Genomic DNA, 10,086 nt, shown 5'->3' with positions numbered 1-10,086 from the left:
TCTTTTTTTTTTTTTTGAGACAAGGTCTTGCTCTATTGCCCAGCCTAGTGTGCAGTGGCATGATCATAACTCACCATAGCCTTGAACTCTGGGCTCAAGTGATCCTCTTCTCTCAGCCTCCTGAGTAACTGGGACTATAGCTGTGTGCCACTACACATAGCTAATTAAAATTTTTTTTTTTTAGAGACAGGTCACACTGTGTTGGCCAGGCTGCTCTCAAACTCCTGGCCTCAAGTGATCTTCCCACATCGGCCTCTCAAAGTGTTGGAATTACAGGTGTGAGCCAGCATGTTCAGCCAGCTTTCGGCCTTCATCATTGAGTATGATGCTAGCTGTAGGCTTGTGATACTTGGCCTTTATTGTGTTGAGGAACATTCCTTCTGTATCTGATTTATTGAGAGTTTTTATCATGAAAGGATGTTGAATTTTGTTAAATGTTTTTCTGCAGTTACTGAGATGACCATATGGTGTTTGTCTTTCATTCTGTCAGTGTGGTGTATCATATTTATTTAGTTGTATATGTTGAACTATCCTTGCATCCAAGGGATAAATCCCCCTTGATAATGGTGTATGATATCTTTAATGTGCTGTTGAATTCAGTTTGCTAGTATTTTGTTGAGGATTTTTGCATCTATATTCATTGGGGATATTGGTCTGTAATTTTCTTTTCTTGTGGTATCCTTATCTGGCTTTGGTATGAGGATAATGCTGGGCTCATAAAATGTTTGGAAGTGTTCTCTCCTCTTCAACTTTCTGGAAGAGTTTGAAAAAGACTGACATTAAATTAGAAGTGAAAGATTGAAGTTCTTCTTTAAATATTTGGTAGAACTCACCAGTGAAGCCATCTGGTCCAGTACTTTTCTCATTCTTTTTATTACTGTCCATTCTTTTCACCATTGTTGGTCTCTTCAGATTTTGTTTCTTCATGATTTTGTTTTGGTAGGTTGCCTGTTTCTAGTTGCTTATTTATTTTTTCTAGGTTACCCAATTTGTGGATGCATAATTATTCATAGTAGAGTCTTCTGATCTTTCTATTTCTGTGGTATCAGTTGTAACCTTCATGTCTTTTTGAGTCTTAATAGTGCATTATCACTGGATGTACCAAAGTATATTTATGCATTTACCATTTTAAGTACGTCTTGATTTCTTCCAGTTTTGGCAAATTATGTCTAAACATATATAAACATTGGTGTGGAGTTTTTTGTGTACACATATTTTTGACTCATTTGGGTAAATATCGAGGATCATATGGTAAGACTAGGTTTCAATTTGTAAGAAAACTTCCAAATTGTCTTCCAAACTGGCTGCACCATTTTGCAGTCTCACTGGCAATGAATGACAGTTCCTGTTGCTTCACGTCTATACTAACATTTAATACTATCATTTTTTGTGGGGTGGGGTGGGGAGTTCTAGCCATTCTAATGGTGTGTTTTTTGCTTTTTAAATTGATTCAATTAATTTGTTCAAAATAACCAAACAGGTTATGCATTCAACAGGTGTTCTATATTTTGGTTGGATAGGAAACTGCAAACAACATGTCAAAGCAGAGGGGCTTAAACTTTCATATTATTGTTTTGCAAGTCCCACCGTCTAAAAAATGCTTAAAGCAGTGTCCAAATATTGTTAATGTTACTTTCAGGGAGAAGCTCCCTAAAGATGTTAGGTTACAATTTAATCATTGGACAATAAACTTTCACCAAAAGACTTCACATTTCCTAAGAGGAATAACACACAGCCTGGGCATGGCAGCTCATGCCTGTGATCCCAGCACTTTAGGAGGCTGAGGCAGGCCGATTGCTTGAGCCCAAGAGTTTGAGACCAGCTTGAGTAACATAGCAAAACCCCATCTCTACAAATAGGCCAGCATGGTGACTTGTGCCTGTAGTCTCAGCTGCTCCGGAAGCTGAGGTGGGAGGATCCCTTGAGCCTGGGAGGTTGAGGCTGTTGTGAGTCATGATCACATCACTGCACTCCAGCAAGGGCAACAGAGCAAGACCACGTCTCAAAACACAAGCAAACAAAACAAAATTTAAAAAACCACACACACACACAACTAAAATTTTAAAAAGCGACCCCAAACTTTAATAAGATAGTGAATTATGAAGGCAGTTCAAAGAGTGGTAGCTTTGGAATCAGCAGCTGGATTTGAACAATGGTTTTACATTTAATAAGCTGTGTGTGAATTCAAATAATTATCAAACTTTTCTGAGCCTCAATTTACTTGTCTGTAAAACTGGGATAATACACATATTACCAGGATGATTTTGACTTTTAGAGACTATGTTTTTTAAAATCCCTGGCATCCGGTTCTTGGTAGCATAATTGCGTAGCTCTTTAATCTCCCTCATAGTGCCCTGTACATGGTACACAATTAATAAAAATTATTTGAATTCTAGTTTCATTGTTTAATGGAAATGAATTTGAATCATCAAAATTCCCTAGTCTGAGGAAATAGTTGAACTATCCTATAAACACATGAAATAGCTAAAATGTAGTTTCATTTTCTCTGTATTTGCCTGTTTTAAATAGATGAAATATAGAATACACAAGGTATTTTAAATGAAACTTGCTTATAAATTGTAAGCCTTTGATGTATGCTAAAATTTCCAGTAGTTTGGGATTTCTCTGGAATAGCCAGAGATAAGATATTGACTTCAAAGGCAAACTCATGAAATATGCAACAGTCTAGATTCTAGAAACTGGGCAGTTGGCAGAGCTAAGTTACAGTAATTCACCATCTTGGGTTTGGCAGAAATGTGCATACAGTAACTATATTGTCAAAAACCAGAGGCCTGTTCTTCCCTCTGTCTATTCTTTCTCACATAGCTTTTCTTCTAAAACAGAAGAATTACATTTGTGAATATTTGTTTTAAATATTAATAATAAGAAACAAAGCCCACAGGTGAAACATTTCATAGGATTTCCTAATACTTTTGGACATTGTTTCAAAGAGAAGGAAATTATTGTAAATAACCAGGCATAACAGAATTGTGTTTTAAATTTAAAAAAAAAAGTATGAAAAGAAGATCAGAGAAGTGACTCCAAATTCCACTCAATTCCCAAAGAAGCTTCAGTCTGTAACCAGAAAGATTCACTCTCTGGGCCAGGTTGAATCCTCAAAACAAAACTGGATCAGGGACCTAGGCAGATATCCCAAGAACAGCAGATTCAAATGTCTGGCACCAGCTATAGTGACAAACCCTCTTGTCTTTTGTTCTTTCCCTGTTGGGAACTTCTAGGAATTTGCAGACTGAAGCCCATCTATAAATGTCAAGTTAAACATGTCCACTTTCAGAGAAGAGAAATGCCAACAACCGTTTAGTCTCTGAGGACAACACTTGTGAAGATACTATTTTATTTAGTGTGTAAGCAACTTCTTTATATGAGGTATTTAGTGGTTAGAAAGGAAAACTTGTTAATGGTAGAAAAATAACTTTTGGTAATTTTTAATAGTATGTAATTTAGTGGTATAGATTTTGATTGAAAGTGAAGCTACAGGCTGGGCGTAGTGGCTCACAGCTGTAATCCCAGCACTTTTGGGAGGCCAAGGCGGGCGAGTTATCTGACGTCAGAAGTTCGATGGCACCCTGGCAAAAATGGTGAAACCTAGTCTCTACTAAGAATACAAAAATTAGCTGAGTGCGATGGCAGCTGCCTGTAATCCCAGTTACTCAGGAGGCTGAGGCAGAAGAATTGCTTCAACCCAGGAGGTAGAGGTTGCAGTGAGCTGAGATCATACTACTGCACTCCAGCCCAGGTGACAAAGCAAGACTTCGTTTCAAAAAAAGAGAGAGTGAAGCCATGTAAGGACTTTTAATCTATATCTGGTGAAAGCAGAACTTTCAATTATCATAGAGTTTCTACTGTGTGACACAGAGTTGTATATTATTCTGTTATACAATTAATCCTCCAAAAAGGCTGGTTTTGGAGGCAAATGTGAGGCCTGATAATAGCCAGCCAAGTAATTTGGCAGAGGCTAGAAACAAAAACCCAAAGCAGCGCATTATAAAGATGGAATAATAAAGTTGGCAATAATGACGCTGCCATCCGGCGTTAATTGATGTGCAAAAGCACTCAGTTCCCAGGAGAAAAGAATTATTTAAATGCAAATTTTTATTATTACTACTACTTAAATTGTTGTAATAAATTCATGAAAATAAGACACCTCTCTAATTTAATGCATATATAAAACCTAATAAAATATTTATGAGCCACATCCAACAGTTTTATCATTTTGCATAAAAAATTGGTAAACATGATGAAACATTTCTTTAGTCCCAAGATCAAACATATTTGGTATAATTTAGAATCACACGAAGTGATTACAAATGCTATTTAGTTCGAAAACTATAGGTACCCTCACACACTCCCATGAAAGAACGAAAAGGTCATGCTTTGAAAAAGATTTTAGAGCCACTGAATGTCTTTTTAAAGCATGGGAAGAATAGAAATATTTTATTCTGACAGAGTAGTTTCTGACAAGATGATTTGGGTTTATATGAGATACACAGAACTATTCTTGTAGTTTTACTAAATGCCACAACACAGGATTTCTTAATATTTTTTACATCAACTGTACTACTTTAAGTCATCTGAGTAGAAGTGTCTGAATATATTATAAGCTTAGAAAATGGCATCTAAAAGCAATAGAGCATTATAGTGTGAATTAGGAAATTTTTCACATTTTGAAGGTTTCAAATGACTTGGTTTAATAAAGAAATAAAACTTGTAATACTTAGAAAATTGATGTTGAATGGGAAAAATAAAACAAAAAATATTGCTATTAATGACTTGGCATTTAGTACTTACATTATTAATGACTTTAAATGCTGGCATGTGATTCCCAGTTGTTTTAAGGTGACCCTACAAATGTGTGATTCCCTAGAGGCGTTTTTCTCTATCTCTGTTATGGCCTTTATCACTTGCTACCTTTTACATATTTATGTAAAAGTCTTTTTCTTCTCTAGGTCGAAAGTTTCTGGAGGATAAGAAGTGTATCTGGTTTATCTTTCATATCTCCATGGTGCCTGGCATGTGATTTACATATATTTGGAACTCAGGAAATATTAGTTGAGTGAGTAATTGAGTGCATTTGCTTTCAAGTATTATTCTCCAATAGAAGAAACAGTAAACCTTTTTAAAAAGTGTGTTTTACAACTTAAATTATTATGAATGTGAAAAACAACAGAAGAAAGGTATACCAATATGTTAATAGAAATTGGGTTAGGATAGTGGAATTATTGTCTTTTATTTTTTCTATTCTAACTTGTTTATGATATATTCTTTCTCTAATAGAGGGAATAAATAACAAAGTGACACTTAATATTCTACCAAGTTATATTACTTCATTAGAATTATGGTGACCTCTCACCATGACAGTGACATGCTCACCCTCACACTCCCCATCACTAACCTCCTCTTCTCTTCTGTTCTGTTTAGCTAATTAATGATGGAACAGGAACAACTTGGAAAAGATGGGTTTGGAAGGAGTGGGAAGAGATGGTGGAGCAGAGGGTAGGTTTAACCCTGAGATTCATTCATTCATTCATTGAGAAACACTGAGTGGTCTGATGCATGGGAAATGCTTGGGTCAGGTCCTAGCAGTAGGGGAAGAATTCAGAGGCCTTCAAGTCAGAGGCAGCAGCAGAGCCAACCACACTGTAGGTTGGCTCAGATACCCAGAGACCAACGACCAGATACCCAGAGACCAACTACCCAGATAACATTGCGTCGGATCCAGGGAGGAATTAATTCGAGATCACCCTGCACAACATAGCAAGACCCCATCTCTTAAAACAAATATTAGCTGGGTGTAGTGGCGCATACCATGGTAGTCCCAGCTAATTGGGAAGCTGAGATGGGAGAGTCACTTGAGCTGGGAGTTCTAGGCTGCAGTAAGCCATGGTCACGCCACTGCTCTCCAGCCTGGGTGATGGAGTGAGACCTCATTGCAAAAATAAATAAATAAAATTTAAAAATAAAATGTAACAACTGCCTAAAATGGAAAGGAACATCTTTTTAAAACATTTTAAAATTGTTATGGGTACATAATAGTCGTATATATTTATGGGGTACATGTGATATTTTGATACAGGCATTCAATGTGTAATGATCAAGTCAGGGTAATTGGAGTACCCATCACCTCACGTATTTATCATTTTTTTGGTATTAGGAACATTATAATTCCACTCTTTTAGTTATTAAAAATATGCAATAATTTATTGTTAATTATAGTCACTCTATTGTGCTACTGAATACTAGATCTTATTGATTCTAATTGTATTTTTGTACCCATTAATGATGGGTACATGTGCAGATCATGCAAGATTGTTGCATAGGTACACACATGGCAATGTGGTTTGCTGCCCCCATCCCCCTATCACCTATATCTGGCATTTCTCCACATGTTATCCCTCCCCAAACTCCCCACCCCCCCGCTGTCCCTACCTTGGCCCCCCCCACAATAGACCCCAGTGTGTGATGCTCCCCTCCCTGTGTCCATGTGTTCTCATTGTTCAACAACCACCTATGAGTGAGAACATGTGGTGTTTCATTTTCTGTTCTTGTGTCCGTTTGCTGAGAATGATGGTTTCCAGATTCATCCATGTCCCTACAAAGGACATGAACTCATTATTTTTTATTGCTGCATAGTATTCCATAGTGTGTATGTGTCACATTTTCCTTGTCCAGTCTATTGTCAGTGGGCATTTGGGTTGGTTCCAGGTCTTTGCTGTTGTAAACAGTGCTGCTGTGAACAAACGTGTGCATGTGCCTTTATAATAGAATGATTTATAATACTTTGGATATATACCCAGTAATGGGATTTCTGAGTCAAATGGAATTTCTATTTCTAGGTCCTTGAGGAAGTGCCACACTGTCTTCCACAATGGTTGAACTAATTTACACTCCTACCGACAGTGTAAAAGTGTTCCTATTTCTCCACATCCTCTCTGGCATCTGTTGTCTCCAGATTTTTTAATGATCACCATTCTAACTGGCATGAGGTGGTATCTCAGTCTGCTTTTGATTTGCATTTCTCAAATAATCAGTAATAATGAGCATTTTTTCATATGTTTATTGGCCTCCTATATGTCTTCTTTTGAAAAGTGTCTGTTCATATCCTTTGCCCACTTTTGGAGAGGTTTGTTTGTTTTTTTCTTGTAAATCTGTTTTAGTTCTTTGTAGATTCTGGATATTAGCCCTTTGTCAGATGGGTAGATTGCAAAAATTTTTTCCCACTCTGTTGGTTGCTGGTTCACTCTAATGATTGTTTCTTTTGCTGTACTTAAGCTCTCGAGTTTAATTAGGTCCCATTTGTCTATTTTGGCTTTTGTTGCCAGTGCTTTTGGTGTTTTAGTCATGAAGTCCTTGACTATGCATATGTCCTGAATGGTTTTGCCTAGGTTTTCTTCTAGGGTTTTTATGGTGTTAGTCTTATGTTTAAGTCTGTAATCCATCTAGAGTTAATTTTATTGTAAGGTTTAATGAAGGGGTCCAGTTTCTGCTTTCTGCACATGGCTAGCCAGTTTTCCCAACACCATTTATGAAACAGGGAAGCCTTTCCCCGTTGCTTGTTTTTATGAGGTTTGTCAAAGATCAGATGGTTGTAGATGTGTGGCGTTGCCTCTGAGGCCTCTGTTCTGTTCCATTGGTCTATATCTCTGTTTTGGTACCAGTACCATGCTGTTTTTATTACTGTAGCCTTGTAGTATAGTTTGAAATCAGGTAGCGTGATGCCTCTGGCTTTGTTCTTTTGCTTAGGATTGTCTTGGCTATGTGGGCTCTCTTTTGGTTCCATATGAAGTTAAGGTGGTTTTTCCAGTTCTGTAAAGAAGGTCATTGGTAGCTTGAATGGGGTAGTGTTGAATCTATAAATTACTTTGGGCAGTATGGCCATTTTCACGATATTGAATCTTCCTAACCATGAGCATGGAATATTTCTCCATCTGTTTGTGTCCTCTCTTATTTCCTTGAGCAGTGGTTTGTAGTTCTCCTTGAAGAGGTCCTTTACATCCTTTGTTAGTTGTATTCCTAGGTATTTTATTCTTTGTAGCAATTGTGAATGTGAGTTCACTCATGATTTGGCTCTCTGTTAGTCTGTTATTGGTATATAGAAATGCTTATGATTTCTGCACATTGACTTTGTATTCTGAGACTTTGCTGAAGTTGCTTATCAGTTTCAGGAGATTTTGTGCTAAGATGATGGGGTCTTGTAAATATACAATGATGTCGACTGGAAATAGAGACAATTTGACTTCCTCTTTTTCTAATTGAATACCCTTTATTTCTTTTTCTTGCCTAATTGCTTTGGCTAGGACTTCCAATATTATATTGAATAGCAGTGGTGAGAGAGGGCATTCTTGTTTTGCCCATTCAGTATGATATTGGCTGTAGGTTTGTCTTAAATAGCTTTTATTGTTTTGAGATATGTTCCTTTGATACCTAGTTTATTGAGAGTTTTTAGCATAAAGGGCTGAATTTTGTCAAAGGCCTTCTCTGCATCTGTTGAGATAATCATGTGTTTTTTGTCTTTGGTTCTGTTTATGTGTGGATTACTTTTATAGACTTGTGTATGTTGAACCAGCCTTGCATCCCTGGAATGAAGCCTACTTGATCGTGATGGATAAGCTTTTTGATGTGCTGTTGCAATCAGTTTGCCAGTATTTTATTGAATATTTTTGCATCTATGTTCGTCATGGATATTGGCCTGAAGTTTTCTTTTTTTGTTGAGTCTCTTCTGGGTTTTGGTATCAGGATGATGTGGGTCTCATCAAATGATTTGGGAAGAATTCCCTCTTTTTGTATTGTTTGTAATGGTTTCAGAAGGGATGGTACCAGCTCCTCTTTGTATGTCTGTTAGAATTTGGCTGTGTACCCATCTGGACCTGGACCTTTTTTGGTTGGTAGGCTATTAATTGCTGCCTCAACTTCAGCCCTTATTTTTGGTCTATTCAAGGTTTCAACTTCTTCCTGGTTTAGGCTTGGGAGGGTGCATATGTCCAGGAATTTATCCATTTCTTCCAGGTTTACTGTTTTATGTGCATAGAGTTGTTTGTAGTAATCTCTGATGATAGTTTGTATTTCTGTGGAATCAATCAGTGGTGATATCCCTTTATTGTTTTTTATTGCATTTATTTGATTCTTCTCCCTTTTCCTTTTTATTAATCTGGCTAGCAGTCTGTCTATTTTGTTGATCTTTTCAAAAAATCAGCTCCTGGATTTATTGATTTTTTTAAGGATTTTTTGTGTCTCTATCTCCTTCAGTTCTGCCCTGATCTTAGTTATTTCTTGTCTTCTGCTAGCTTTTGAGTTTTTTTGATATTGCTCCTCTAGCTCTTTCAATTTTGACGATAGGGTGTCAATTTTTGATCTCTCCTTGCTTCTCATGTGGGCACTTAATTGCTATATATTTTCCTCTAGAGATTGCTTTAAATGTGTCCCAGAGATTCTGGTATGTTGTGTCTTCGAAGAACATCTTTATTTCTGTCTTCATTTCATTGTTTATCCAGTCAACATTCAAGAGCAAGTTGTTCAGTTTCCATGAAGTTGTGTGGTTCTGAGTTAGTTTCTTAATTCTGAGTTCTAATTTGATTGCCTTGGGGTCTGAGAGACTATTTGTTATGATTTCCATTCTTTTGCGTTTGCTGAGGAGTGATTTATTTTCAATTATGTGGTCAATTTTAGAATAGGTGCAATGTGGTGCTGAGAAAAATGTATATTCTGTGGATTTGGGGAGGAGATTTCTGTAGATGTTTATTAGGTCTGCTTGGTCCAGATCTGAGTTCAAGTCCTGGACTTGTTAATTTTCTGTCTCATTGATCTGTCTAATATTGACAGTGGAGTGTTAAAGTCTCCCACGTTATTGTGTGGGAGTCTAAGTCTCTTTGTAGGTCATTAAGAACTTGCTTTATGTACCTGGGTGCTTCTGTATTGGGTGTGTATATATTTAGGATTGTTAGCTTTTCTTGAGGCCTTGATCCTTTTATCAGTATGTAATGTCCTTCTTTGTCTCTTTTGATCTCTGTTGATTTAAAGTCCATTTTATCAGAGACTAGGATTGAAACTCCTGCTTTTTTTTTTTTTTTT

General features: G+C 36.9%; 1 long non-coding RNA gene across 1 annotated transcript in view; it reads left to right on the top strand.

Annotated features, from left to right (window-relative positions):
- Positions 1–10,086, top strand: part of LOC108314747 — a 40,783-nt gene that overhangs the window by 6,961 nt on the left and 23,736 nt on the right. The window contains exon 2 of the long non-coding RNA XR_005202671.1: positions 3,240–3,340. This is a non-coding gene — a long non-coding RNA (uncharacterized LOC108314747). The remainder of the gene's footprint in view (positions 1–3,239; positions 3,341–10,086) is intronic.

The sequence above is a fragment of the Cebus imitator genome, unplaced genomic scaffold (genome assembly GCF_001604975.1).
Source record: "Cebus imitator isolate Cc_AM_T3 unplaced genomic scaffold, Cebus_imitator-1.0 Scaffold160, whole genome shotgun sequence".
In the NCBI taxonomy this organism is placed as follows: Eukaryota; Metazoa; Chordata; class Mammalia; order Primates; family Cebidae; genus Cebus; species Cebus imitator.
This window is presented reverse-complemented; position numbering and strand designations above follow the sequence as displayed.